Genomic DNA, 8,336 nt, shown 5'->3' on the forward strand with positions numbered 1-8,336 from the left:
CATATGGGAAAAGGGTTCAAACACTTTAGTAGATAGAAGAATGAATTACAACCATTGGAGTCTGATTCAAAGCCATTCCTCCATCTTGGATCCCATCCACATCACATCAAAAGCATGACAAACTTGTAGCATCACAATACTTTCTTCATACCCAAATCTCATAGCAGCATTATCTCCTTACAATTCAACATAGTCCAGACGTTGATCACTTAGATGAGTGGTCAATTTATAGGAAGATGAAGGAGGTTTTTTCACTATTGGTGGCATTGAATGGCCTTCCATACTTAGAATTAGCTCCATGGAGGAAGGGGTAAGAGGATAGGATGCCCCTTAACTCATTCCTCATCCATTTTCGAGCTCATAGGAGTTGATAAGTCAGGGAAACTTCTAGATGACTCCAAAAGATAAGAATATTCCCCAAACCCTATGTGAATTTCACTCATTCTCGCCCAGCGCAGGTGAAAGGAAGCCTATGTTCTTTTAAGGTTCAAACACTTTATTAGATAGAAGAAGGAAATACAACCATTGGTGTCTGATTCAAAGTCATTCCTCCAGCTTGTATCCCATCCACATCACATCAAAAGCACGAAAAACTTGCAACATCACAATACTTGCTTCAAAGACAAATCTCATAGCAACATTATCTCCTTACAATTCAACATAGTCCAGCCCCTAATCACTTAGATGAGTGGTCAATTTATAGGACGATGAAGCAGGTTTTGTCATTAATGGTGGCACTGAATGGCCTTCCATACTTAGAATTAGTTCCATGGAGGAAGGGATGAGAGGATAGGATGCACCTTAACTCATTCCTCATCCATTTTTGAGCTCACAGGAGTTGGTAAGTCGGGGAAACTTCTAGATGACTCCAAAAGATAAGAATATTCCCCAAACCCTATGTGAATTTCGCTCATTCTCACCGAGCGCATGTGAAAGGAAGCCTATGTGCTCTATAGAGCACCCTAGTAGTGGACTTAACTATTATGCAATGCACCTTCATAAGGACTTACCTGCGTTAGTCCCTCTAGAGGCTATTTTTGGATGTCTTCAAGTCATGAAACTATCTGGGAAGGAGGCATTCAAAGGGGTGAATTTTTTAGGGCATGAGGCAACTAAAATTAGGGTTTGATGAGCCCTAAAACAATGATCTAAATGTTGGGATTTGATGTGCCCAAATGGATATGTAACAGCTGCCACCTAAAGCATGAAGTCGAAAAAAGGCCAATGTCGAATGAAATGCTTTACGATGTGATGAGGAGGTATCAAAGTGGAAGGTGACTTGCATCAATTACAATACATATATCATGATATTTGATTTTACATGAATTTTTGAGGGAAGGCATACCCATGATCAACTTATAGGCTTTCATTACATGTACATAAACAGTTGTCTACAGATATAGACCCATGATCGGAATGACCATCAATGTAAAGCCATTGTACATATGATTTATTACTCCTGAAATCACAGCCCGGATGGATGAAACTAAATTCGGGGTCTTCAATCTTGTTCAACTGTTCTCTCAAGTACAAGTCTTAACCATGTGAACATGTGATCTGAAGTCGAACATGGGAAGACACCATCTGTTTACTAGCCAGTGATGTAAGATATTAACAGATGCGAGAGAAATCACCGATAATGATAATGATCCTCAAGGTACTACAGTAAATTCTGCATGGCGTTTATGGATGATTTGATGTCGAACACCATACAAAGTGTTTTAGTTGAAGGCCATTGATGTATGCCTATTTCCGGAAGTGAGAAACCTACCATTGATGCATGCAAGCCTCAAGGTACTGAATGGGTGTTTCTAAGTCAACTTCTTGGATAATGAGCCAATGTCGACAAGAAGAACCTTGTCATAGGAGGGCGTTGAAGTATCCCACATCAATGACATGAAATGAGTGTAATGATTTTGGAGATGGAATTTGATTGACGACACAAGGTTTAGGAATGACAGTCATGGAAATGAAGGTTTATGGTACTATAAAGGATGACTTCTGTTGAACATATCAACGACACTGAATGAATTGATATCAATGACCCAAAACCAAAGTAATGGATGGTGTGATAGACCATAGTGTGATAACCATCAAGCAGATAACCCAACCCAAATAGTCTGAATGAATTGGCAGCATTGACCCAAAACCAAAAGTGATGGATGGTGTGATAGACCATAGGTATGATAACGGTCAAGAAGATAACCCAACCCAAATAGTCACAGAGATGAAGTGAAAGTGTTACGTTCAAGAGCGACCTGCTACCATATAGTGGTTGTCCCCCTTTTCCATTTTCCCCAGTCATTTCTGACCAATACCTCTTTATTTTTATCAAGCTTAAGGAGGATAACATATGCTTGTTGTATAATTTCACCCTTTGGGTGAATCCATTGCTATTTGATGTTTTAACAAGTCTAGCGAAGGTGAAACTCTGTCTTGTCTAGATGGACAAGTTTGTCACTATTTGATGTTTTAACGAGTTTGATGACAAATATAACTCAGTCCTTTTCATGTTTAGAGAGTTTGAAAAGGGACAAAAAGAAAACTCCACAAGTAATTTTTCGTAAATTAATCTCTCAAGCATGAAAAAGCATAAAATAATACAAGAGAGATGTCATTTCCAATTGGTTAACAAGCTGGAAAGGACAAGCACTCAAAAATATTTTCATATTTAGAGAGTTTGAAAAGAGCTTAAAGAGGACTCCAATTGGAGGAATGAGTGGTGTTTAGGATAGAAATTGGTTCCAGTGATGTTGGAACTTCTCAAAACATGTTGATTTATGTGAAGACACTGGCTAATAATACCACTCATTGCAACAATTCCTAAAAGAGGGTAAAACAACCAAGTGAAAGCGTATGATCGCCAAAGGGATGGTGGCAATGGGATGAAAACAACCAAGGCTCATCTGATAGAAGAGGTTGATAAAATGGCAATCCCGATGGTTAAAAATGGAAATGGGTTAATTTTTACACAAGCTTGAACCATAGGGAACTATGCTTGGATTCAGTTTCATGTTTACACAAGCTTGAACCATAGGGAACTATGCTTGGATTCAGTTTCATGTTTACACAAGCTTGAAATGAAAACTATGCTTAAATTCAGTTTCAATTTTACACAAGCTTGAAACAAAGAACTATGCTTGAGATTGGTTTACATGCCCTTAGCATGTTGAAAGGTAGAGTCTCTTGTAACCATATGGAAGTCGTTGCGGTGAATCAAGACGGTTATCCAACACTGTTTTGGCTTCATCCAGATAGGGACAAAGGTGAATGGGGTGATACCCTTCACATAACCTACAGGGAAACTTAACTTTACCACTAGGTGCATGCCCCCCAAGCTTCATTACATTCACCTAAGTAGACTACTCGTGGCTATCAGGTGGATGGAATGAAGGTTCATTTATGAGATCAAGTGAAAGACTCAACTGGGATTTTATGAGATCTACTCAAAGAATCGACTTGGAACTTTGCTATAGGGGAGATTGTTTCATTTTTTAATGAACTTGAACAAGACAAAGAACTCTCCTCAGATTCCTTGTTTCATTTTTTAATGAGATTGACACAAGACAAGGAACTATGCTCATATAACTTGGTTTCATTTTTTAACGAGGTTGACACAAGAGAAGGAACTCTCCTCAAATACCCTTGTTTCATTTTTTAATAAGGTTGACACAAGACCAAGAACTGTCCTCGTAGACCCTTGTTTCATTTTTTAACGAGGTTGACACAAAACCAAAAATTGTCCTCGTGGGACCTATTTCATTTTTTAATGAGGCTGACACAGTAAAAGAACTATCCTCATGCTCATTGTTTCATTTTTTAATGATGTTGAAATAGGAAAAGGAACTATCCTCATGGACCTGTTTCATTTTTTAACGAGGTTGACACAATAAAAGAACTATTCATACCCTTCGTTTCATTTTTTAACGAGGTTGACACAAGACAAGGAACTATCCTCATGGAAGTTGTTTCATTTTTTAATGAGGTTGACATAGTAAAATAACTATCCTCATATCCTTGGTTTCATTTTTTAACAAGGTTGACACAAGACAAGGAACTATCCTCATAGAACCCTATTCACAACTCATAAGAGGTCATGACTTCCAAGAGGTTTCATTTGATGGGAGAACAATGCTTTGGAAAGAGAGATCTGGTTCCAATGCCCCTAGTACATAATATACAACATCACTGAATTGGTCGTCAATTGATTTAGGCATGGAACATGTTGCCACATAATTAACCCATGGCGGGGATGATACCATTGGTATAAAAGGACCATTTAGGGAATATGGTTGACTGGAATACATATTTGGACCGAGAAATGAAAGCTGGTCAACTATGACAATTCTGCCTTCATGCTAGAAACACATCACTCGAAAGAGTGTGGAAATAATAGCTCCCATGCCATAAAGATAGTCATGCCGTAGAAGTAAGTTGTAATCTAAAGGGCCTAGGACTACCATCACTTTCAGATAAACGATTTTTCCTCCCAAAGTAATAGGCAACTAAGGGAGGATCCCTACTGGTTGAATGCTTCCTCTGTTAAAAGCCAACAGATTTTGGGTAACATGCACAAGTGGCAGTGAACCGAGCGCTTACCAAGCAATTGAGGAAAGGATACTCACAGATGCACCTTCATCTATAATAGTGCCCGATACAATCATATTACAAAATTGTACTATGATCTGGAAAGGCACATAAGAAGGAAGAGGAAATCTTGCCAGTTGATTCCAATCAAAAGAAGTGACCAGACTACTTGGAGGGGGTCCCATAAGAATCGTAGAATTAACCCCTTTAGTTACAAGAACAGGAGGATTTTCCTCCTGTCTTGATGGAACAGGTGGATTACCCCCAAGCTCATTTGAATCTGAAGAAACAAAAAGAACCTGAGTGGTATCATATTCACTCTCTGTGGGAAAGGTACGATTTACAAAAGGTGAAATCGGGTCAACTATTACCCCGACCTATTGATTTGGGTTGGGTATAGACTCACATGATTCACTTTCAGAGAGAGTGGGTTTGACCAATAGTTGATTTGAGTCAATTAATTCATCAACTAGTGAAGGATTAAGGTATAGTCTCCTGTAACCAGATGGAATTCACTGCGGTGAAGCAGGACGATTATCCAACACTTTTTTGGCTTCGTCCAGATGGGGACAAAGGTGAATGGGGTGATTCGCTTCACATAACCTACAGGGAAACTTAACTTTACCCTCATTTCCATGAACTTTACTATCACTTTTTGATGGTGTGTCACCAGCATGATCTCCAGAAATTGATGACACAAGATGATGTGAACGACAAGATCATTCTTCTAAGATCTGAGGAATATCAAACTTTGTCTCCCACATAAAGTTTGCATGGATATCGAACTTTGTGAGACTTGATGGACAGTTTCTCATCAGAGGTTGCATTCAAAGTAATGGTTGCTTGGTTGCCCCTCTGCTGAATTTGCTTCTTCTTCTTCTTCTTCTCTTTCTTCTTCTTCTTATCCACTTTCTTACTAGTACCAATACTTTCACCAGGCGAAGAGGAAGAAGGGGAGGAAGAAACAACCAAGGAAGAAGGCAAAGGGTCAATTTTAGGATCAACTACAATTTGCTTTTGTCTAGTTGGAGGTGTACTCGATTGTGGAGAAATCACGACATTTTGAACCAAGGTGGTTGAAAAAAACCATACTCGCAAGGCAATGGTAAATCTCGGAAGGGACAATGTAGCCATATATGGAGCACCGATATTTCCAAAAGGAGGAAAAGAACTAGGATTCCCATCAAAAGGAATTCCTTAATCGATGGACTCTGGATTTGTTGTCATATGTCTCAACCTAAGATCAACTAAAGAGTGAGCATGGAGGATGTTATCCGCGGTCAATTAATTTATTTTAATGTAAGTAACATAACAAAACAAAATAGGGTAATCTAGGTGAAAGGATTACCAAGCAATTGTGAACTGCATAATACCTCCCGAAGAACCAGGAAGTAGGCAGGAAATCTCCCTGAATGATGTGTTCGGTGTATCATAGTGTACAAGGTGGCCGACTTGGTTACATAAGGATGGGTAGAAACCTAGTGTTGTCCTCCCATATATACCCAAAAGTAAATGGAGACCTAATCCATATAAGTGTTATCTAATGCAAAACCGCACAATGAGAGCATTCCAATATACTTTACGTACTATAACACCGCCCTATATACCAGAAGGTACGTGGACGAGCTACGATATACTCACGTACATGGAATGAGGTATCACACTCACGATGTATTGTAGACAAGTTAGCAACAACTGCTTTGTTTTATGACGTCGAAACATGTCTCTCACCTAGACTTCTAAATGTTTTTCGTTAGGTGACAATGCTCCATTAGGTAAATTCAGATAAATTTTAAATTGGTCTTATTTAGGATTTTCCTTTCAAGGTTCACCATGTTATGTATGTTTTCAATTCCTAAAATGCAACTAATGCGATAAGAATTCTTTCCATTGCCAATGAAAATCCTTAGCTAGTAGGGATAGAGCAATCAGATCTTTGACAAAGAGCAAAGAGCACAACTAATGCAATTTCCCTAGCTATTCCTTTCAAGCATTCACAAACTCCAATATGAACAATGCAAGTTTTTATTTTCAAATCCCTTAATGTTATGATGAATAAAAAAGGAAATATTCACATACAATCAATCAACCTTTAATAAGAATGAAGACTTTAACGACAGTTCTGTTTCGAAGGAAAAGAAGACTTTATGACACTTTCTTTCGAACAAAGATTAATCAACTATATTCTAACTTTGACTATAGACTGATAATGACAAAGAAAACATTAAAGAAACATTAATCAATCAAATCAAAGTAGGGCTGACAAAGGAGATAAAAATTTGTTCTTTGAGACATGACATTCATTGATCAATCAGCAAGAAAACAAACAAAGGAAAGTTGGCAAAAACACTTTCCAAAGGTGGGAACTTGACCTAAGGTTGATCAATGCAGGTCAAAGAGGGCCTAACTGCACTACAGAGCACTATCTCTCACTCAAGGGTGCTCTGCAGATCATTTTCCCCTGACCGAGCTTGCACTGATTTCTGAGAGACCACTCAAGAGTCATCTAACCTCAATTTTTGACCAAAATTCAATGCAAAAAAGTTGAAATACAGCCAATGAACATAAGTAGGGTCTACAAGAATGTCTTAGGAGGTGAATAGTCTACTAGGAAAGGTGATAGTTTTCCCCAGTGGAGTCGCCAATTTGTTTTGGAGAATTTAGTATCTATGGATAAATACTAATTCCCTAGATAAGTAGTTGTATCTAGAACAACAGTTTAAAGTGTTTTAGACTTTTCCTATAAGCAATAGGTAAGATGAAAAGATATAAGGCCTACCTGTAGTTCAGCTTTCCTCTCATCTCCCTTGTATCGACTCCGTCGCTCCTTCTCATACTTAATTCGCTTGAGAAGTACCCTATAAACACAACAGAAGACAAAAACTGATCAAAGCTTACGATTTATTGAATATAAGTGAAAGGAATTAGATACAACTCACACATATAAGCATGATGAAAAAACACAAACATATGGGAAAAGGGTTCAAACACTTTATTAGATAGAAGAAGGAATTACAACCATTGGAGTCTGATTCAAATCCATTCCTCCAGCTTGGATCCCATCCACATCACATCAAAAGCATGACAAACTTGTAGCATCACAATACTTGCTTCAAAGCCAAATCTCATAGCAGCATTATCTCCTTACAATTCAACATAGTCCAGATGATGATCACTTAGATGAGTGGTCAATTTATAGGAAGATGAAGGAGGTTTTGTCACTAATGGTGGCATTGAATGGCCTTCCATACTTAGAATTAGCTCCATGGAGGAAGGGATAAGAGGATAGGATGCACCTTAACTTATTCCTCATCCATTTTCGAGCTCATAGGAGTTGATAAGTCAAGGAAACTTCTAGATGACTCTAAAAGATAAGAATATTCCCCAAAACCTATGTGAATTTCACTCATTCTCGCCCAGCGCAGGTGAAAGGAAGCCTAAGTGTTCTGTAGAGCACTTGGCAGTGGACTTAACTGCTCTGCAGTGCACCTTTATAAGGGCCTACCTACGTTGGTCCCTTCAAAGGCTATTTATGGATGTCTTCAAGTCATGAAACTGTCTGGGAAGGAGGCATTCAGAGGGGTCACTTGTTTAGGGCATGAAGCAACTGAAATTAGGGTTTGATAAGCCCTAAAACACTGATATGAATGTTGGGATTTGATGTGCCTAAACAGATCTGTAACAAATAGGTTCCTAAAGAATCCGAGCACATCAACATTGGAGCACTTCTTCTACACTAGAGCCTTCTT

This window comes from Pinus tabuliformis, chromosome 3_2 (genome assembly GCF_031772625.1).
Source record: "Pinus tabuliformis cultivar Carrire ecotype Pingquan chromosome 3_2, CPIR1, whole genome shotgun sequence".
NCBI classification, from domain to species: Eukaryota; Viridiplantae; Streptophyta; class Pinopsida; order Pinales; family Pinaceae; genus Pinus; species Pinus tabuliformis.